Source organism: Durio zibethinus, chromosome 3 (genome assembly GCF_047325235.1).
Source record: "Durio zibethinus cultivar Kanyao isolate XHJ-2024 chromosome 3, ASM4732523v1, whole genome shotgun sequence".
NCBI classification, from domain to species: domain Eukaryota; kingdom Viridiplantae; phylum Streptophyta; class Magnoliopsida; order Malvales; family Malvaceae; genus Durio; species Durio zibethinus.
This window is the reverse complement of record NC_143164.1, coordinates 6,355,853-6,379,981: the sequence shown is the minus strand read 5'-3', so window position 1 is coordinate 6,379,981 and position 24,129 is coordinate 6,355,853. Positions and strand designations below refer to the sequence as shown.

The 24,129-nt window shown below is 30.1% G+C and overlaps 2 pseudogenes across 1 annotated transcript; both read right to left on the bottom strand.

The window, feature by feature from the left end:
• Positions 1-3,943: 3,943 nt before the first annotated feature.
• Positions 3,944-11,884, bottom strand: LOC111301554 (putative beta-D-xylosidase 7; annotated as a pseudogene). The gene is made up of 6 exons (XR_016338470.1): positions 11,503-11,884; positions 11,261-11,409; positions 10,840-11,184; positions 10,631-10,728; positions 4,647-5,408; positions 3,944-4,532 (listed from the first exon to the last, which is right to left on the bottom strand). The product of XR_016338470.1 is annotated as a putative beta-D-xylosidase 7 (transcript).
• On the bottom strand, positions 8,977-9,608 carry LOC149519580 (uncharacterized; annotated as a pseudogene).
• Positions 11,885-24,129: the final 12,245 nt, after the last annotated feature.

The window sequence follows — 24,129 nt, the reverse complement described above, 5'->3', positions numbered from 1 at the left end:
ACGAACCAGTGTCGGAGCATAGCTTATACCTCCTTACGATTTTAAGAGTGGAACCCATGGCTTGTCACCACACCTGTATAACATGGCTTCTCGTGGCATCCATGGGGCTCTCCATATAACCTAAGCACTAGTGAGATCTTACAAAATCAATGCCCATTCTTCCTTGGTCTTTGATTCTGGCCATTTAACATTGCAGCATTCTTTAATTGGCCTACTTTTATTACTATAAGTAGGATGAAATTTTCCTATAAGATGTTGAAGATGACTTTTTTCCCAAATGTAGAGTAATTATGCATACCCTATGAAGCGTCCTCCTCTTCCTCGACAATGATTCAATGATTAAAGGTCTTTGTTAGTATAGAAGAAATATGATTGATTTTATTGTCTACCTACTTGAGAAAGTCAATCACTGATACCTCAACGTGCCCCAGAACCTTCGAAAAGATGATCAAGCCATAAATTGCCAAAGCTATCATTCTTATTCCTTGTTCATCCTCTGAGTGTTTGATGATGTAATCACGTAAGATTTTTCATAGGATGCAATCACTTTTTCCTTTTGTTTGGATATATGAGTTCATATTCTGAGTGGGGACCTCTATCATATAGGTGAGTTTCTTTCGAGCTCGCCAATAGATTTTGTCTGGATTGGAAATATGCTACCATAATAATGTAGTATATTCTTCGATTGTCAGGGCCATATCTATTTCGTTGAATATAAAACATTTGTATGTAAGATCCTAAAATTGAACTAAAGCTCTTATCAATTAATTTTTCGTAGGCACCTCAAGTAGTGAAATAATATGATCATATTTTTCCTCAAAAGCCATATTCCTAGAAGTTGTTACACTGCGCCAAATCTCGACTAACTCAAAAATGTCATTTTGTTGAAGTTTCAATTTGATTTCTTCAGGCAAAATCTCTTGTTCAGATTTTTTCAAACAATTTTCCATTCTACTTTGGGCTTTTAATGATAGAGTTATCACCACATTGGTCTCTTCACACACGGTGAGCTTCAAAGCTAAGAAATCATGATGGTGTTTCCAAAGCCAGACTGAAAATCTTCTTATTGATATTGGTATATTGATAAGCAAATCCTATATGCAAGTGTTTATGATGATGCATGATCATGAAACAAAGGGAGATCAAAACAAAATAGGGTTAGTAATCACATTAAAATAAATATTCCCTCGTATGTCCTAATTTACGGTATAATCAAAAATGGTATAACCCTATCTAAGGTCGGTTTCTTAAGGTCCACTATATGCATGGTTTGATAATTAACATAAGCTAAAAAGATTTTCGAATTGATCCTCATTGTCATCCTCTCTGGACTAGTAAGACCCCCAATCCTCACCCATAACGGGCTATCTATAGAAAGGGTTCAACTTGAGTGAAAGTATTTTGCTAACTCAAGTGGAGGCATTATAACTTCACGAAAGCGTAGGTAATCTACTCCCTTCTAAAAATGAATATATTTGGGAGCCCGAGTATAAAGCTCGTGCATGAATGCAAATGTGCACGTGTGTGAGGAAATGTAACAAATAAAATTAACAATATAATTAGCAATAATATAAAATAATAACATATCACAACTAAATGAAAAAAATATTTAATATTCGAAGATGAGATAAGAAATTAAAATTAAATATCGAAAAGACCATGAAATCAAAATTTAAATGACGCATGTTTAATTTTTTGGCTTGACTCTCAGGCATCCCTAGTGGAGTCCTCAAACTGTCATAATGATTTTTCGTCCGGGAGGACTTGATCGCTAGACTTGGTGAAAATTTTCAGAGTCGCCACCAATCTTTTTGTAGGGTGTGATTGGCCACCAAAAATATTATCTTTTAGTAAAAAATTTTAAAATTAATTTAAACTTATTAAAAGAAGTTTAGGTCTGCAAAATCAAGATTAAGTCTGAGAGTACAGTTATGAGTGAAGAAAGTATTAGCACCCTCATGTCGCTCATTTGAAGAACAGTACCATTTAAACATGGGTAATCCTATAATTTTGATAACGTGATCTTTTTTTATTTAAGTTTAATTTTCTAAAATTTATTTTAAAACATTTTTCTCTGTTACAAAATTAACATTATTATTATTATTTCGTATTCTATAAATTCTCCAACGCTTTGGTGAAATTTATAAAAAATCATTATTTAAAAAATATTTCGAGAAAATTGACCGTTCATAAAATTCTCAAAACTTTCTCATAAGATATTTTAATTATTTGTTTAAAAAAAAGATTTTAATAACATCCCAACTCTTTGGTGAGTTCTCAAAATTTATTAAACAAAATTTAAGATTATCTCGAATCTTCAATGAAATCCTAAAAGTTTTGAACAAATTTTAAGATGATCTCAATTTTGGCAAAATCCTAAATAAAATCATTTTTTTATAGTTAAAAGAATTAATTAATTAATCTTTATTATGATTATTTTTTAAAATTTTATTATTTATTCTTTAATTATATTTTTTATAAAAAAAAATTTAGATTATCCCAACTCACCGGTAAAATCTAAATATTAATCTATTGTTTAAAAAAAATCGAATTCTTTTAATTTTCTATAAAAAAATTCAAGATATCAATTATTATTAATTTCATTTTTTATTATTGTTTTACATTGTTTAAATCAATCTTTATTTTAGTGAAAATAATTTTGGATTATCCCAACTCTATGGTAAAATTCGAAAAATTATTTTTACTTGTAATAATTAAAAAAAACTAAACTCCTTTGGCTTTCTCTAAAAATTACATTTAAAAGATTCATTTAAACAAATTTTTTTATTTATCAATTTTTATTTATTTTTTAACAAAAATTATTTTTTAAAATTATCCCAACATTTTGGTGAAATTTAAATAATATTTTTACTTGTAACAAAATTTATTTCCTTTAAGTAGTTATTATTATAAAATTTTTTATTTATATTTTTTTAGGTCTTTATTTTATTTCAGTTTCATTTTTATTTTATTTATTTATTTATTTTTAAAAAATTATTATCGATAATAATATAAAATAACAATAATAATAATAACATTATAAACAAAAATAACATAAAAAAAAAATAAATAAAAAACCTGTGAAACGGGTCGGGTTGGCAAAGGGGTTAGCACGCGGGTCGGCACGTGGATCCTGCACAGGTCAGATTCTATCCAGACACCCAAAATGATGTCGTTTTAGGGTGCCTATAAAAGGCCTATTTCAGCTTTTTTCTTTATTTTTTTCTTTCTCCTCTCTCTCTATCTTAGAGCCTCTCTTTCTAAAATCCCAGCACTTTTCGTCGGTCGTCGTAAAACTCAGTTTTCGATAGGTCGTCGCTGTGCACCGATGGTTGAAAACTTCAACCGACACCGAAAAATTCAAAATTTTCTAGATTCCAGTGACCCAAAAAAATCCAAAAAAAATTTAAAAAATTACCCAGTGATCATTTTCGCTTTTTAAATACTTTTCCAAGCCTAGATTTTTCAAAAAAAAATCTACAACTTCCTAGATCAAGAATTTCATTTTCAAAATTTTTTTTTTGTGTTTATTGTTAGTTTTTTTTTTATTGTGTGTGTTCCCTCTTATTGTTCTTTTTGTTCTCCCTTTCTACAAAACTTAACTCTATTTATAGAGCTTCTGAGATTTCAAATCCCATATCTCCTTGGATATATTTCTGAAAAATTTAGAGGTCTATTCGGTAACTTTTGGTCACCGGATTTTATGCTGCCAAGTTAGATAATGTCAAGGAGAAATTTAGACCACTCTGACAGCTTGATTTTGACTACCAGAGTTGAAATCAAAGATTTTTTTTTTTACTTTTTTTCTTTTGTTTTAAAAATTAATAATAATAATAATAATAATAATAATAATAATAATAATATATTATTATTATTATTATTATTATTATAAACAAAATTATATTTAAATAATAATAAAAAAAAGAAGAACAAAATTAGTGTCTACACACATGTATCAAATTATAATAGTAACTGGGTGCTTATCATCTCCTACAACCAAGAAATATCTTCCTTCTTCCATTAACATCGTACCATATTCATTAGCCCTTCTTAGATGCTCACAGGGGCTAGCCTCAAACTGAATTTCAGCCATTTCCACTGCACTTAAAACCACACTTTGAAATCCAATCGATTGTTTCTTTGGCCTTCCATCTCCATGGTTCCATGCCGCACAAATAGCAATACTGGATGCTTACCAGCCAAATCCCCATGATTTTTCACTCCAACACAAACTGTGAACTTCCTTTGATCACAGTCTTCTGCACCTAACTCTGGAACTAGCTTGTGTCTTACAGAATCTGAGGTTACAGTTGTATGTAAACTTGAAGAATGATTCAAGTAAATATTTTTTTTGGACACACGGGTGAACTCATAAGTATACTTTTGAGTAAGTAAGGCCATAACCAAATTCAAAGACTTTGTCTCCTCCATAGAACCTGTATAGTCTGAAGATGATTCGGGCCTCATCCTCATGTCTGTCATTGGTACTATGGTGAAATCTTGGTGATACCAAGTTACAGGTAATGTCCCTCCTGCATGGCAACATGTAGTGAACCACCATTAATTATAACATTTCTTTAGCAATTAGTTCTTTTGCATAGATAGAAAGAAGCACTTTTATTTAAGCATGGTCAATGGCTTGATACCTGGGTTGTGATCACCAAAGGTTACTTCTGCAAGTGCAATACCTCCTCCTTGTCCCGGATAACCTGCCCAAAAAATGCCTCATATTTTTGGATTATCCTTAGCAAAAGAATACATCAATTGGACCTCCAGAAAGAAGCACCAAAACAACTGGTCTCTTTGCGGCTTTTGCAACACTGGCGATGAGTTCCTGTTGCCTCCTAGGAAGCAACAAATCAACACAATCGAGCTCCTCTATTTCCTGAGTTTGGTCTAATCCCATTATCAAGACAACATAATCTGCTTTTTTACTATATCTACTGCTTTGTCAATCTCACTAGTAGAACAAGAAACTGTATTACAGTCAGGGTGGTAAATGGTGTTCTTAACATAGCTCTCTAAAACTTGCAAAGGAGTAACAGACATGCATGGAAGGCCTGTATAGTCGCCAAGAAGTGTTTGTCGCGAATCGGCATTAGGGCCTACTACAGCAAGAGACGTGACTGCTTTCGGAAGTGGAAGGAGTTTTGCATCATTCTTTAAAAGGACAATGCCATTATGAGCAGCTTCAAGTGCCAGAATCTGGTGCTCTGGGGAGCAAACTTGGTCAGTCCTAATATTGTCAAAAGGATGTTGCACTGGATGTCCATCGAAAAAGCCTAAACTCATTCTGACAGCAAAGAGATTATGGAGAGCTCAGTCTGTTTCACATTCGGACAGTTTTTTCTGCAGTACTGCTGACTAGGTATATTTCTGCAAGCAGGATCCACAGTTGACATCCATGCCTGTAAATGTTCATCAAACAAAAACATAATGGCATCTATTTTTTGTATCCTCAGAATTTTCCTGATTGAAAGGTTAAATGAAATTCACCTGCGGTATAAATCCATCTTACAGAAACGAAACAAAAATCATTTTTTTGGAATGCAGATGCAGTAGTTTGTTTTTAATTAACTTCAATCTATTCTGATAAGCCAACATCTTAGTGAACCAAAGTCAACTGTTGTTATTTTTGAAGCAAAGAAAACTTTACTCACTATTGCATTTCTTAACATTAGAAACATTACAATTTAAAGCCTAATTAATAACTACCCACTAAAATCATAATCCTAAGATTAAGCCATGACCACCAGCATGAATAACAAAAGAATAACCAACACCAGAAAAACAGGAACAACATGAAACATTCAATGAATCCACATTAGCAGTCCTAGACACATCTTCTAATACTCCTCCTTGCTTTAGGAGCTGCAAACACCAAGTTCTGTCCTCAGAAATTCAAACTTGCTAACTGGTAGTGGCTTGGTGAAAACATCTACAACCTGATCTTCTGTTTTGCAGTAGATAAGAACAACAGCTCCATCTTTTTGTACTTCCCTTAAGAAGAATAATTTAATATTAAAATGTTTAGTTTTTCCGTGAAACACAGGATTTTGAAAGATAGCAATGGCAGCTTGATTGTCAACAAGAATCTTCATGCTTTCCTCTTGCTCTAAGTTAAGATCGATTAAAATCTTCCTTAGCCACAAAGCTTGATTAACAGCAGCTATTGCAGCAATAAACTCTGCTTCAGCTGTGGATTGAGCTACAATTTCTTATTTTTTCGAGCTCCATGAGAAAACACCAGAACCAAGTGTGAAACAATAGCCTGAAGTGCTCTTCATATCATCAATGGAACCTCCCTAATCACTGTCTGAGAAACCAACCAGCTTGAACTCTTTGCTCTTTGTGTATTTAATGCCAAAATCACTTGTGCTTTTCACATATCTAAGCACCCTCTTTGTAGCCTTGAGATGCCATTCACTTGCACAATGCATAAACCAAGACAAAATGCTTACAGCATTCAAAATGTCAGGCTGAGTTGCTGTGAGAAACATTAAGCAACCAATTAGGCTTCTAAAATATGCCTGATCAATCTTCTCTGTTCCATCTTCTTTACAGAGCTTTTCCTTTGAGTTCATTGGTGTCCTCATTTCTTTACATTCTTCGAGTTTAAACTTCTTCAGAATCTCCTTGGCATATTTCTTCTGACAAATGAAGACTTCATGTTCATTCTGTTTGATTTCCATTCCAAGAAAACAAGTCATCAATCCAAGATCTGTCATTTCAAAAAACTCCATCATCTTTTGCTTAAACTTTTCCATGATACTTGTGTTGTTTTCTGTCACAAGTAAGTCATCCACATATAGTGAGATGATTAGAATGTCAGCTCCATTGTGCTTGACATATAATGTTGATTCAGATAAGCTTTTGACAAATCCCAAGTTCTGTAAATGTTCATCAATCCTGCTGTACCAAGCTCTTGGAGCTTGCTTCAATCCGTAAAGTGCCCTTTTAAGAAGATAAACCTTGTCTTCTTCACCTTCCTTGACATAGCCTTCTGATTGTTCTACATAAATCACCTCCTGCAGAAAACCATTCAAGAATGCTGACTTGACATCTAATTGGTGCACTTTCCAATTCTTTTGTGCTGCAACGGCGAGTAAGAGCTTGATGGTGTCAAGTCTAACGACTGATGCAAAGGTATCTGAGTAGTCCACATCGAGTACTTGAGCATATCCTTTGACCACGAGTCTAGCTTTATACTTGTTGATTGAGCCATCAGCATTAAGCTTGGTTCTGTACACCCATTTGACTCCAATTACTTTTCTGTTTTGGGGTCGATCAACCAACTCCCATGTTTCATTCCTTTCAATCATGAATAGCTCCTCCTTCATTGCAGCAATCCAATTTTAATCCATTTTGGCCTCTTCATAATTTGTAGGTTCACACACAGCAATATTGCATCTTTGATAAACATCAGAAAGTAGTCTTATTCCTTTGATAGGACTATCATCCACCATTTCATTCTCTCAGTCTCCATGCTAGGAAACTTGAGCTTGTGCTCTTTTAAGGTTGGATCCATCTTTTTTGCATCATCCCAGTTCCACTCTTCATCTTTCATAAAGTGCATATCCCTACTTATAATAATTTTTTCAGTTTGTGACTGAAAAACTTTATAAGCTTTTGCCACTAAGCTGTAGCCAATGAAGATGCCTGAAAGTGCTCTTTTATCTAATTTATCTTTCTTGGTCTGTGGAACATAAGTGAAGCACAAACATCCAAATATTTTAAGAAAATTCAGAGATGATTTATAACCATACCATGCTTCAAAGGGTGTTTGATCTTTCACTGCTCTTGTGGGAAGCCTATTTTGCAAAAAAATAGTAGTATTTGCTGCTTCAGCCCAAAATTGCTTTAGCAGGTTCTTCTCATGTAGCATACATCGTGTCATCTCCAATATGAATCTATTACGTCTGTCACTTACTCCATTTTGTTATGGAGTGTATGGAGCGGTTAATTGATGTTGGATTCCTGCCTCTTCATAAAAATGAGTGAATGCTTCAAAGGTGTACTCTTTGCCATTGTCTGATTGAGAGTTTGAATTCTGCAGCCACTCTCGTTCTTAACTCTGGCTTTAAAGTTCCAAAAGACTTGAGCCACCTTTGACTTGTACTTTAAAAAAAAGATCCAACACATACGGGTGAAATCATCAATGAATGTAACATAATAAAGACTACCTTTCAGAGAAGGTGTTCTTTGTGGGCCTGCAATGTCAGTATAAATTAATTGTAACTTCTTTGATGCTCTCCATGTTGCCTTGGGAAATGGTTTTCTACTTTGCTTTCCAAACTGATATGCTTTGCAATTTGGAATATGATCATCAAGTTCTGAAAAATCATTTACCATCTTCTTGGATTTTATCTGCAGCAGCTTCTGATGATGATAGTGTCTGAGCCTCTTGTGCCATACTTCAGTGATATTTTTTTTTATTGGGAAAGCAGTTTGCTTTTCCTCCAATAGATTTAGAGCAAAGCTTTTCCCTTTCATTTTTACTTTAAAAATATCTTGACCAACTGAACAAGTTGAAATTGCAACTGTTTTTTTTCCCTTCACAGTTATGTACTTGCCATTACCAACTCGAACTTTCAATGAGTTTACGTTGCTTAGTTCCCTGAATAGATCCTTGTCATATGTCATGTGGTTAGTATAATCACTATTTATAAGTCAGCTCTCACTTGATTCGATGACGGAGAAACATGTAGCTACGAACAGGTGATCTTCCTCCTCTTGATCAGCAATCTTTGCATCTTCACCATGTTGCAGAATTTTATTTTTGCAGATAACAGCTTTATGCCCCATCTAATTACATTTAGTGCATTTAGCATCAGGTCTTCTCCAGCATCTAAATGGAAGATGACCCTTCTTTCCACAATGTTGGCAAGGTGAATAAGATTTCTTTTGATTTTCATTCTTTTTTTTTGCATTGGCTGATGCAGTATTTGCCCCATTTCTTTCAAAATCTTTTTTCTTCTATCTTTTGCTTTTGGCCACATTTTGATGCTTGACTACCAAAGCTCCTTCAATTGTTGTATCTTCCCTCATCAGTCTTCTTTATTTTTGTGCTTGCAAAGCATTAAGCAATTCTGTTAAGGAAATTTTTGACAGATCTTTTGTATTCTCCAAGGCAGTGATGGTTGCTTCATATCTTTTAGGTACTGTAACAAGAATTTTTGCTACAATTCTTGAGTCAGTAAATTCATATCCAAGAAGCCTTACTTTGTTTGCGATACTCAGAAGCTTATCGGAGTAATCTTTAACGTCTTGGAGTCTTTCATTCTTTGAAGTTCAAATTCCCTAATCAAGTTAAGGACTTGCATCCCTTTAATTCTTTCATCTCTTTCATATTCATTCTTGAGATAATCCCGTATCTCTTTTTTGCTGACTTTAGAGACATGATACGAGTGAAGATGATGGATGAGACTGCAGCAAACAAGCAGGCCTTTGCCTTTGATTTCTTTGTCTTCTTTTCTTTCTGTGCTTTAATCTGTGCCATGGTGGGATTGTTTGGAAGTGCAGGAATTTCATAGTCTTCTTCCACTGCTTCCCAAATATCTAAAGCTTCCAAGTATGTCTCCATACGTACTAGCCAAATCTGGTAGTTATCTCCGTTGAACACCACCAGAGCAATTGTGGAGAAACTGGCTTCAGCTTTTATGACTTGTCAATTTCACACACAGATCCCTTAAGAAGAAAGCTCTGATACCAAATGTTGTTATTTTTTAAGCAAAAAAAACTTTACTCACTGTTGCATTTCTTAACATCAGAAACATTACAATTTAAAGCCTAATTAATAACTACCCACTAAAATCATAATCCTAAGATTAAGCCATGACCACCAGCATGAATAACAAAAAAATAACCAACACCAGAAAAACAGGAACAACATGAAACATTTAATGAATCCATATTAGCAATCCTAAACACATCTTCTAACATCAACAAATAGCTTATACCTTCCACCTAATATACTATAACACTACTCTCTTTGTTGTATTTCACATAAGAAAGTGAAACAAAAATTTTTTATAAAATGCAAGTGTTCAACTAAATCACATCAAGCATTTTTAATAAGGGTTGTAACAATTAGCATTGTCCTTCAAAGATCTCATTTAGATTGCAGAAATTACATATGACGAGTATCATCTTTTTAAGTTCTTTTATGATGCTTGTCATAGATATGATCAAAGATGAATTATCAAAATGTGATCTTATTCTTTAAGATCCTAAGCCTAACGTTTTCCACAGAACTAATCCCAGTTAGAATTCTAAGTGCAAAAAATGTTAAAAGACCAGTGCTAGTCGTTTTCAATTTTACCCTCTTGAAAAGGAACCGCAACGGTCTAAGGGTCCGGAAGAAGAAAAGAAGACAAAAGTCTTAGAAGGCTGCCATGGGCAAAAGCCCCACTCGCTAAGTGTACGAGGCTATGAGCCCCCCACGGGGCACAGATTCACAGTGGTCCAATGTCGAAGATCCAAAATCCTAAAAGATAATGTACCATTAACAGAGTGATGAGGATGAAAAAGTTTCATAGCAAAGGGACAAAAAAAAATGAAAATACACAGAAAAAATATGTGGCTTCAATGGTACATACGATAAGATTACAAGGGCTGAGGACCCGCATACCATCTTCGAGAACATCAACGAGAGTATCTTCTGGTGATTTGGCATATCCTTGATCATTATGGATGATTGGGACTGCATCACAGTCCGACGTAATATACCTGATTAAAATTTTCGACCAGTGGATAGAGACCATTAGAACTGATTATTTTTTCAAACCTATTAAAATGTCATCGAGAAAAGAATATGCACTTTATTGAAATATAAATTACCCTTTGAAATCCCATTCTCCTCTCGCTGTCTTTGATAAGAGATTGGAATCTGCACAGCTTGGGACTCCATTCACTCTATTATAAGCAGATATTTTGCCACTGGCTCTCCCATCCCGTACGCAGCTCCGGAATGGTGGTTAGTATGCATCGGCTAAATCTTGCACAGTAAACTACAAATATCCAAACAAAAAAATTTTCCCGACATCAAAAGTTAAATGCTGTTCTGCTTGAGAGAGTTTTTGACATTAGTTACTAAAGTAGCTTTTCCTCAAGTGGAATAACAACCGCATTTTCCTCCACTAGAACAACTTGCTCCAAGAGTTTGTCCTCCAACCAAGAAGGAATCTTTGAAACAAGCTCCAAATCCAAAATGCACAAAGTCAGAAAAACAGAAACAACATTGGCTAACACTTACACTGGCATCAAGGCATATTTCCCAGTAACAAGTGGATCCTCCCCTGGTGTCTTCAGCCCTCTCCCCCATCTGGGGTCCCTAAATTTGGTGCCCAAAAATGTCATCCCAGTTGCTTGTCCTGTATCATATATTGCTCTTGCTTTTCTTCCAATCACCTTTATTAAAATCATAATGATTAACAAACATATCAGCCTTTAAAAAGCTTTTAAGTACATAAGGAAAAAAAATATTGAATTTAGTAGACTTACTTGGCCAATGCGGTACCATTGATGAGCATCAAAAGAAGCAGCGGTGAGAATGACTTGAAGGATGCTAGTGGCAGCTTTAATAGTACCATACTACATTGGCAACAGCTTGTAATGCTTCCGACCACCACTCGTAGGCTGGGATACCCAGCCGAGGTATTGACGGAGCTGAGTTAACAAGTTGAGAGATTGTCTCATCTAATGTCAGCCTGGAGACAAGGTCCCTAGCCCTTTGGCTAATGGGTAGTGTGGTTTGGCAAAAGGGGTACTTTTTGGTTGATGGGTCCATTGAATCACATGAAAATGGAGGTTGATTTGAACCAACATGGATGAAAAGTAGAGTGAAACTGATTAAGGAAACGAAAGAGAGTTCTTGCAACATCATTTTGAGAAATGAAGCTGAAGCTGAAAGTACATGGAAGTTAAAAGTTCTTACCAAAAAAAAAAAAAGTTAAAAAGTTCAGTGAGAACTGAGAAGTAGTTTCAGTGTGATCATTTGTCAGAAGTGAACGACCTGCTTAACGTTGCATTATACATTTTCAAATCGGTTTTTTGGGTAAACATTCTTTTTTCCGCTTTTCTCCATGAAGTGGAAAGCTTTAGGTGCAACTGTTGTGTATGGGGACTTTCATTTGATTGGAAGAACGGCGAGGTAAAGGTTTTGATAACCGGTGCAACCGTGCAAGTTATTCAATTCCTCAGAATCTGAAATTTTTTTCAATTTAATTTAATTAAAACAAATTAATAATTAGAAATTTATTTAATTCAGATTTGAAATAATTTGAACTAAAATTTAAACACAAAGTGATTGAATTTTTTATTTTATTTTTCATTCCAAAATAACTCAACCCAATACGACCCTTTTCATTTGTCACAACATTGCCGGCCCGTGAACGTTTCGGCGATGGAAGGATGAAATTAGCAGGGCCAGGGTCAGGTCAATTGCATTTTTGCTCGTTTCGGCTGGCTTTGAAATCCGTGGTTGGATCTCATGACTCGATTTGCCATTTTGTAATAACGGGTTGGAGCCCATCATCATACAAACTCGCAACAAGCGGTTGAAGCTTGAGCCCATATATTTGTTCTCTCTTTTCTTCACTGTATATGATGTACAATACCATTTTTTAGATGTTAATTTTTTTTATAAATATTTTTACTAATTATTATTTTTATTAATTACAATTTTTTTCTTATGTATTACTACTTTTTCTTATAATTTGTCATTTTTATATGTTATTATTTTTCTTATGAATTTTTACTTCTTTATGTGTTATTATTTTTCTTATGAAATATCGCTTTTAGTTATGTGTTACAATTTTTTGCTATGTATTACTTTTTCTTGTGTATTATTACTTTTTATATTTTATCCCTTTTTCTTGTGAATTTTTTTTCTTATGTGTTTCTGTTTTTTCTTATATTTTATTACTTTTTCTTATGAATTACCGTTTCTTGTTATGAACTACCTCTTTTTCTTATGTATTATTATTTTGTTCATATGTGTTTTTACTTTTTATGAATTATAGCTTTTATTTATGAAATGTTATTTTTTATATGTTGCTACAATTTCTTATTGGTTATAAATTAAAATTTTTTATGTGTTACTACTTTTTCTTATGAATTATCACTTTTTTTAATATATATTACCACTCTTTATTATGTGTTACTATTTTTTATATTTTATTAATTTTTTAATAAATTACTACTTTTCTTATGAATAATTATTTTTTATATGTTATTACTTTTTTTTTATAAACCATCACATTTTCTTATAAATTAATATTCTTTATGAATTCTAACTTTTTTGTTATGTATTAAGATTTTTTATGTGTTATTACTTTTTCTTATGAATTATCATTTTTTATTAAATACCACCTTCTTTTATTAGTTTATACTTTTCTTATGTATTTTACTTTTTGTGAATTATATTTTTTTCTTATGAATTACAATTTTTTATGTGTTACCTTTTTTTTTATAAATTATCACTTTTTATATGTTTCTACTTTTTCTTATGTATTTCTGATTTTTTTATTAATTATCACTTTTTCTTTTGATTTACCAATTCTTCTTATGTGTTGCTACTTTGTCTTATGTGTTGCCATTTTTTCTCATGTTTTACTATTTTTTTTTTTATGGATTACCACTTTTTCTTATATAGTACTACACTACTTTTTCTTATATATATGCTACAATTTTATGTAATGAATTGTCCTTTTTTCCTTATAAAATACTATTTTTTTCATAGGAATTACCATATTTTGTTATGTATTACTACATTTTTCTTTACGTTTTACTTGTTTTTCTTATGAATTATCTCAGTCATGTTTAAATATGTTTTACCATTAAGTACACAATATAATTTTAGCTTTCGCTTATGGTAGTTTAAAAATATATTTAATATAAAAAAATAAATAGGACTTAACTATTCAGAGCATATTTCTCGTTTACATGCCATCTATTCCACTTATCTATTTGCAATATATAGCTTGACAAGTGCAAACTCAAAGCCAAAAAATTCCTCTTTGCATAAAAGAAGAAAAAAAAAAAAGAAAATCCTTTTAATTTTCTGGTCTCATGATGTAAGCAAAGAAGATTTAGTAAATAGTTAATAAAATTTTATCGGATAATACATTAAGCAAAGTCTAAAAACCTTTTATCGTTAAAAATTTTTTATATTTATAAAATACTTGTTCACTTAACCCATAATTAGAAGCAACATGTTGAATATATATTTTGCCGTAGTTTAACTTATCCTACTGTTCACATACTTCCCTAATTTCCTACATATTTGATAGTGGACACATAGTAGAACATGTCGGTCATAAAAATGGCAATAAAATGAGCAAGTATTTAATCTGGTTTTCTTGCATAAGATTAATGTGTAATTAGTTGATCAGTAAAACTATAAGAAAAAAAATCCTTAAATTTATAGAAGTCTGGTTAACACTAAATTTAAGGTAATGCTTCTGGCCAGCTAACTCGATTTTCCTCTGCTAAGTTTGGGTTTTTCTGCCTCAAGCACTGATCTTTAATTTGAGGTAAACATATAGACGCCTGACTGGGAAATTTGCTTATGGAAGTAAAATCAATAAGAGTTTTTTGGTTCAAGTTTTGTCGGTTTATAGTATTTGAGGATTTTGTGATTTTGGTTTCCATTATATCTAAAACTTGACATTTCAGAACTGGAGAAGTCAATTAAGAAGAGAGAAATTTTCATTGATAATCTTTCATTTCAAAAATTATAAAAAAGGTGACATTTATAATATTTTATGCTATATTTGTCCAATGTTTGAAAACTCGATAGAAATAATTGAAATTATCAATGAGTAGTTAATTTAATTGATTAAAATTTATTTTTTTCGGTAAAAAGTATTGAGTTTGAATTTTATCAATGATCGTTTATTAAGATCATTTTGAATGTATAATTTATAATCATTTATCTTAGACTGTTAAATATGACATATTTTATTTTGATTAAAATTTATTTTTCTTGATAAAAAGTATTGAGTTTGAATTTTATCAATGATCGCTTATTAAGATCATTTTGAATGTATAATTTATAATTATTTATATTAAATTGTTAAATATGATATATCTTATTTTGATATGAGAAATTAAATAATATATTTATCTCGAATTTCTTTTATAAAAAAAAAAAAATAGTTGAAACTTTGAAACCTAAAACAGTGAATCTTGGAACCGTGTTTAAAGCTTAGACCTCATTGGTCCAATTGTTCAACTCAAAAGACAAAATTGACAACAATATCGCATCCTTAGCTTAGCCTGTGCTTCTTCAATTTTTTGTTTCTAATACAGATATTTTCGAATTCTCAATCTATCTCTTCCTTATTGGAAGATAGTTTTCGATAATGAAAACGATGTAGTTGGAATAGTTTTTTCCTGGCATTAAATCACAATAAGTTTATTTTTTCAACATTCTTTCAAAGTCGGAAAACAGTTTTGTCGACAGGGACTCAAACATTGTCGTCATTTCACATTTTGTTTGTTCTTTAAACAAATTAAGAATGTATTTTATTTAACTATAAATAAATTTTCATAGAAAGTGGTATTGAATGTATATAATTGATCATATATTCCCTTCTGTCTTAATTTGTTTATCTTGTATTAACTTTCACGAAATTTAAAAAATATATTTTTTTATTTTAATATATTTAATATTAAAATTAAAATTTTTTTATAAAATTAAATTTTCATGATTTTTAATGTTAAAAAATTAAAAAAATTAAAATATAATTTTAAAATATAAAAAATAAAAATTTTAGAGGTTTAAAAAAATATGATATAATTTTCAGATATATCAAAAAAAAATAAAACTAATAAAAAATTATATATATATATATATATATATATATATATATGCATGCAAAGGCAAATGAAGAGGACAACAAGGGTCATGACTCTAAAAAATGATAATCTTATAATTCAGTGTTCCGACCCCATTAATTAATTAATTAATATAAAATTCGGTCCCTTTCTGAATTTAATTCATTGTTTCGCTTTCCCTCGTGAATTTATTGGCTTCGTCCCTACATTTTTGTAAATATGATATATTAAACAAATATAAAAGGAAATTGAAAATTTTAAGTTAAAAATTGTGAGCTTTAATTCTAATTATTGGATATTTCTTAAAAGATTATCATAATAATTTTGAAATCGTTAGACGAAAAAAATTTTAAAATCGAAAAAAAAAGAATAGACATTAATTTTTTTAGAGTGTAATTAGTCACTCAAAAGTTTTTTTTTAATAAATTTATAAAAATGAGTTTAAAATTTATCAAAAAGATAAATTTTGATCTACAAAAAATTATATTAAACTTGAGAGTCGGTTACATATAAAGAAAGATTAGCACCCCTATAACGTCTATAAATTGGTATCAACTAATAATGCGTTATGTCGGCGTTGGATGAAATGGTTTTGATTTAAATTTTGATATTAGCTCCTTTCGTTTAAAAAAATAAATTTTTGCTAAAACTTTTTATTTAAGAATATTGAAAAATTTTTTAAGTTAAAAAATTATCTTAAAATTCTCTAACATTTAGGTAGAATTTAAAGTAACTTTTTTCACTTGAGATTTTATACAATATTTTTTAAAATAAAATAATTTTTTTTGTAAAAGATAATTATTGATAACTTTTCAACATCTAGACAGAGTACCAAAAATTATTTCCTTCAAAATGTTATTTTTGTTTTATAATATCATAATTTTAAAATAAGTTTTTCTTTTTCTTTTTTTTTTTTGTAAAAACACTTTATATGACAAAGTAAATGATGGTATTATCAAGTAGCAAATTAAAATTAAAAACAAAGAAATGCAAAACGGGTGCCAACAATAACATGATGATGTATATATGTCAATTGATGATATGCAAAGTGATAAAATACAATTTAAAATTTGATTCTTAAATATAATGAGACCACATTAACTCTTCAACATCTAGGCAGAGCTTAGGTGCAACTATTTATATTTAAGATCTCATTTTACTATTATACTTTTTTATTTATTAATTTTAATCTCATTGTTAAAGCGAATTAAAGACTGACATGAAAATTTTAATGAAATAAAGTTTATTAAATACCCCATTGTCTAGGCGATATTTGAAAATAAATTATTTCAAGTGAGATTTTCACACGTATCTTTAAGATTTTGGGATGATATTGGTTAAAACTTAGGTCGAGATTTTAAAGTTTGAATGATTTTTCAATGATGATTCAAGGTTGCATGTCAAATTTAGGGTTTAAGTTAAATTTAAGGTCTTGGTCAATTTTTTAAGATTTAGGATCTCACTTTAAAGTTTTAAAATTAGGGTTTCGATATTTTAGAGTTTTGGATTTTAGGGTTCTAGTTTGAGTTTTTAAGGTTTTAAGATTTGGTTTAAGGGTAAATAGGGTTTTAGGATTTAAAAGATTTTGGGATCTCGAGAGTTTAGGATTTGAAGGTTTAGGGGTTAGAAATCTTAGGGTTTCAAGGATTTTAAGGATTTTAAGGTTTCGAATTTTAGGATTTTGAGATTTTTTTTTTAATTATTAATAATGTCTATTTATTTTTATTATTATTTTATTATTTATTATCTTTTTATACTTTTTTATAATTCTTCAACATCTAGATGAAATTATTTTTAAAAAAATTTCCTCCATCATCTAAGTATGAATTTTTTTTTTGTCACTTTATTCTCATTATCGCTTTTTAGATTATTGTTTTTTTAGCATTTTTTTGTTATTATTCTACTTTATTATTTTTTTATTATTTAAAAAAAATAAAAAATTTTGAAATCATTTTTCATTCTTATTGTTATTATTATTATTATTATCACTTAATTATTATTATTTTATAATTTTATAAAGTTTTTTTTAAGTTTTTTTTTTTAATGAAATTTAAAAAGATCAAGATTAAAATTTATTGTTATTTACTAATATCATTAATATTGAAAAAAACACTAAACATTTATTCTAATAAGAAAATTAAACATGCTTAACTAATAATAGCAATTAAAAATGATATATATAAATAAATAAATAAATAAATAATGAAAGAAAAGAATAAAAAAACGAAAAAAATTACTTGAAATGAACTAGTCAACTGTTCGATTAATGTCAATTCAATTGGACCGATAAAGGGGTGGTTCGATGAACGATTCAATTGATCCGACTAAAGGCTAGTTAAAGCGAGCTATCGAGTCGAATTGTACGAATCTCGAGTTTGATCACAGGCACACGCGAATCCTCCCCTCTTGAAACTTGTATCGTTTTGCTTCTTTTTTATATATATAAAAAGTTAACTTTTTTTTAGTTCATTTTATTCTTTCTTTTAGGAAAAAAATTTTCTAGCTCCAAAAATCTTTTTGGTTTCACTAGAATTCAGTGCCATGCCGTTGAGCTGGCCACCACTTAAGGGCGTCATCGGTGGTCATCGATAACTGAAAAATGCCAAACTTTACTTGAAAACTCCCTTTGATCTTCTGAGCTCAAATCCACCATTTTTTTTTTGTTGGAAACAACTCCAATCGACGTAGATTAGGATTTGAAATTTCACTGTTCTTTTTTTTAAAATCAAAATTGATATTTTTTTTTTATGTTGTTCGACGCTGATAGTTCCTCTCTACGGAAAAAATTATGTTTTTTTTATTGATGTGCTATTTTTTTAATTTTTTTTTGTTTGGGTTTTTTTTTTTTTTAGCTTTCTAAAGGGTGGGAGTTTTGTTTTTTGTTGGACCAAGGTGGGATAGCATGGGAGGGGCTACTATTGGTGGTTGGTTAGGTTTCATGTGCGGAGGCCGATGTGGAAGGGTTGGATTGCTCAGGTGCCAAGGCCTAGGCCTTTAGCCGGGTTCGTGGTCATGTTGTGAGGGTTGAGTATGGAGTCTTGGCTAGGGTGTCCGGAGTTTGGTGCTTTGGTTTTGGGTGCGAGTGTTGGTATATGCGTGAGAGAGGGTATGTGTCAGAGGGCCCTGGAAGGGGAGGAAGCTGGATGTTTTATGGGGCTAAGCACTTGGGATGGTGGGGTGGAGTCGGCACCTGACAAGGTATGGGTGCCCTGGCAGGGTAAAGTCTAGTAGCTTTGGATAGTTGGGGCAGGTGAGGTGCAAGGGCTTTGAGTATGGGTTTCATAGGGCATAATGCTGTGTAGAGACAGGTGGGTAGATTGATATCGTGCACGACATCATGTCTAACTCTGTCCTTTTTTTTATTTTTATTTTTAATATTATATTTAATTATTTATTTTAATAAAATTTAAAAATAAAATTTTATCCAATAAATTTAGATAAAATTCAATATCTACAAAAATGATAATCTTAAATGGGTCAATGGTTTGAATTAAGTTAATGTATAAACCTTTAAAAAAAAAAATGCGCAGACATAATCATATCTTTTGCCATTAGGATTGGAGCTAACGTTTTTACGAAAAAAATCTGCTGCCTACCCTCTTTAATGCGACGAAAACTAGCAATATGTACCACCATAACGGATTGCAAATCAAATTTTTAATTAAAGAATCCGAAGATATTTCTTCTGTCAATTTTAATTGATTATTTCAATTACCATTCTTACTCGTATGTTTAGACCAGAACCTAAGATCTAAAACTAATTTATGGAAATTAGCATCGTCGTTGTTAGCATATACATTCTTCTGTAATTAAAGAATGATTATGGTAATAATTGGCGATCTGACTATAATTGTTGGGCAAAGATCATATACAAATTATAACTACATAAATTTCATACATATTTAAATTTGATAATATAAAAATTAAATTGAAAAAAATAAAATTTTAAAAATAATATATATAATTTATGTTTATAAAACGTATGTATGTAATAATAATAATATTATTATTATTATTATCTAACTTCATATACATTGACCCTAACTTCTTTTTTCACTGGAAACTAAAGTTGTGCATTTCCATTGATGGGGTCGCATGGTCGATCTTCCCAAGCAAAGCAAGCAGATAAGTGGATAGCCAAGTACCTGCCACCACCACTTAATAGCAGCGAAACCAATGGGGTTCCACCAAAGTTGGTTACCATCCATTAGTGTATTCCCAATCTCTCCCAACCATCCTAATGTTTATCTCTTTTCCCCAACTTCTCTTTTTTGTTTTGTTTTTACCTGTAAAGTTTTTGTGAAAAATGAAAATTCAATCCATTGTCTATCCAAATCACACCAAACGCATGCACTTCTATTTATAAAAGACGTACAATGATTGAATTTTTGTCATCATCATTAGAAAGCCACCTTTTCTTTAGATAAGCACTTCTGTTAGTTGACACAGTAAAAAACATGCTTTTGTTTTCATAAATTACAAAAAGAGTAAGAGAGAAAATGAAAGGCCTCGGATGAAATTTGTGAGATATAGGATTATATAGCAGTCAGTTTTCTATTGTCATAGACTTTACTTGCGAAGATTTTGGTTAGAAGTTTGATCGTAGGGGGAAATTTGTGAGAATGATGTAACTAAATATTCAAAGGATTGGATTGGATGGGAATTTTATTTAACATTTTAGCCTTGAATAGATACATATCTATTATGCAACATTAGAAAAATCAATTTAACCTAAAATTGAGAGGTTTTGATCCGATTCAATATTTTAAGGATGATTTTTTTAAAAAAAGAATTAAATATCAGATCTGATTAAATCAAATAATATAAAAAAATTTTAAGATTAGGTTGAAGTTAAATTTTAGATAAATTTAATTTTATCCAACTCGATATATGTAAAATTTATTTTTTAATTAATTATTTAATTTTATGTTTATTTTTATATATTTTTATATGTATTTAATTTTATATTTTATATTTAAAATAATATTTTATATTTAAAAATAATATTTTATATTTTAAAAAATATTTTATTAATTTTAGATCAAATCAATTACACTTTTATATAATATCGAGTCAAAACATGTTCAAATATAAAAAGATAAAAAAATTATCAGATGACGTTCGAGTTTTATATCAATAAAGTTGAGTTGGGTCAAAATGAATAAAAACTCAATTCGTCTTGACCCGTTATTATCATTATGCAACAACATTCAAATTTTTAAAGACATTAAAAATTAAAAAGATTTTGCATGCTAAACTTTAATTTTTTTTGTTCAAATCAATATCTAATTTATTTTGTTTGGTGGAATTGGTAGCAATATCCTCAACATTTTTCGAATTCCATGCATTATAATGTTTATGATTGGATATTTTAATTTTTACCTAATAAGTTTATTTGCCCATTAATTTTATGGTGACAGTCACGACATCCTCTCATCATCTTTGAAACCTTCCAGCGCATAATTAATTTCTACTCTTGGCTTTCTTGCCTATTCCTCGATAACTCAAGCTTTGGTATTTTTATTTTTTCTAGAGTCAATGTTTTTTATTATAAGTTTAAATCAGCTGATTTTTATTTTATTTTTATATTTAGATTGATTGAATTGATAAAAAAATAAATATTTTATTTAAAAAAAATAAATTCAATTCTCTCTATCAATAATTTTTTTATAAATAATTTATAAATTTTAATATAAATTTTTTAAAAAATTTACGACCTATTCTTATCCTAAATTGTACAAGCCTCCACTCACTTTAAATTTTCTTTTAACCAAAAAAAATTTCGCTATGGTGAAAAACATCGAAGGCAAGCACATCAGCTAGCACGAAAGGCACTAGGATGTGGCAGCATTATCTATTTTCTGCCATTGCTGAGTGGCACGTACTGTTCTGTCAGGAACCTTGCCTTTCAGTCTTTCACTGATCCAACACGAAGAGAAATAAAAAAACTAAAAAGCTAGATAATGTTTTGCAGATAATGGCAATGAGCCCCATATATAGTCGCTCCCAACAACACATTAAAAAAAAAAAAAAAAAAGAGAAAAGAAAAGTTTTTTCGTTTCAAAATTCAAAGCCTCTATGCTATTTTCATTGAAAAATCAAGGTTAAGTTTGGCATTTGCCGGTACAAATTGTCTACTTGAAAAAAAAAAAAAAAACTTTTTAGCCTTTTAAAGGATTATTATTTTATAAAATATTATTATATTTATTATTATTGTATTAATTTGTTAAAAATTTAAAATATACTTTATTGAAATACGTGTCAATTGTTTAATTTTGTTAATAAAATTTTATTACTTTATTATTGATGATGTATTAAATAATTTTTCTTAAAATAAAATAACTGACGTACTTATATTTTTCCTGTATAATTTCTCTACCAACTTTGTTTTTCGTATTCATTTCACCGGCTTTCAGAGCAAAAGAAGTAGAAAATTTAAAAATTTCCATTACAACAGGAGAGTTGACATCATGATCATAATGGTACTAATCTTATAGTTTGATGCAAAAAGTAATCAACCGTATGGATTAGATTTTTAGTTAAATTTATAAATAAAAATAATAACAACAGTAATAAAAAATATAATTCAATGTTGTTCAAATAATTTCATTTTTTGCTTTTTGAATAGAAAACCGAATCAAATAAGTTCTCGTATAATCCGACCGAAATTAAACCCAACTTTAGGGTTGGAATTGATTTTGAATTTTTTTTTGGGTTTCTTTCCTCAGCTCTAAATTAAGCTGTAATTCCCTATTAAATATATTCCTATTGGCGATTACCTTTCTTTAGAATCATATATTTGACCTCTACTTAGGTTTAAATGATATTTAATGTTTCGAAATCCCTAGAAATAATGATTTTTATATGAAGTATATATAATTATATAGTCCATTACTGCTTAACCCAATAATACTATATTAAACTATGACAATACAAATAACAGCTCCTTAATTAACAAAGATGCATTTCATGATTGAGTTTGAAAAAGCAAGCAAGCAACACTCTTGATGTAAAAATCATATTAAAATTCGTTTGATAAGCTGTAAATGTAAATGTTAGGAATATATGATTCACAAAGTATATGTAACGTTTTCAATCTCACATCAAGAGGATGTGTGGATAAGGAATGATATATATGTAAAGATTTAATCTTAAATTTGTGAGGCACATTTTATACGATAAAATCGTGAGATCTTCGGGTCAAAGCGAATAATACCTCGCAGGTTGGGTGCGGGTCTCTACAAATGGTATCAGAAAGATCATTAGTCCACAGTCGTGAGAGTCAGTAAGTGTTACATAGTGAAGCCATGAGAGTCAGTAAGTGTTACACGATGGTCTGGTGTGATCTTAGTCTTGTGGATGGACTCGACTTGACAGAAACGTCAAGCATTAATAACGCCCCGTCAAGCATTAATAACGCCCTCAATCCCACATCAGAAAAATGTGTGGATAATGAATGATATATATGTAGAGACTTAATCTCAAACTTGTGAGACGCTTTTTGTAGGATAAAATCGTGAGACCTTCAGATCAAAGCAGACAATACCTCGCATATTGGGTGCGAGTCTCTACAATATATTTATTTTATTAATTTTGAAAATAAAATTTAAAAAATAAAAATAAGATAAATAATATTGTGAAAAAAATAAAGCAAATAAGAATTTTTTATTTTCTTTTTAAAATTGAACTCCTTTGATGCATTGGACCTAGAGTTTTTTTTTTTTTTTTATTTGTAAACATATTTCCTATTAGAATTTAGTTTTTTGTATTAAAAAATATTTAATTCTCAACTTTAGATGAAAATTGGTTGTTTAATATGTAGCTCCATTGATGATTTATCATTGTCAACACAACGAAATTATATACATTACAATAGGAATAGTTAACTAACTATCCCAACTTGTACAATTTTTTTTTTTAAGAAAAAAAAAACTATGTATTATATCCACATGCTTGATGCGCCCCACCTTTATTTTTTTTTTTTCAATAAAAAACCGTTTTGAAAGAAAAGAAAACTATGTTAATAGTAAATAATAAAATAATTAAAATGCTCGAATATATATTACAGAAGTTTAGAAAGCCATTTTGCTTATTATTAAAACTTTCAAGATGAATGATTTTAAAATTAATCGAAAGATGGACATTTCGGGAGACAAGGTTTTCATTATTACATTTTTAGAATTGAAGTCAGGATTATTTTAAAAAATTAAGGAAATATTTTTTATTAAAAATTTTAAGCACCAATGATTAAAAAAGAGTACGGTATTTGGTTTTTTACAATTGCTGTCA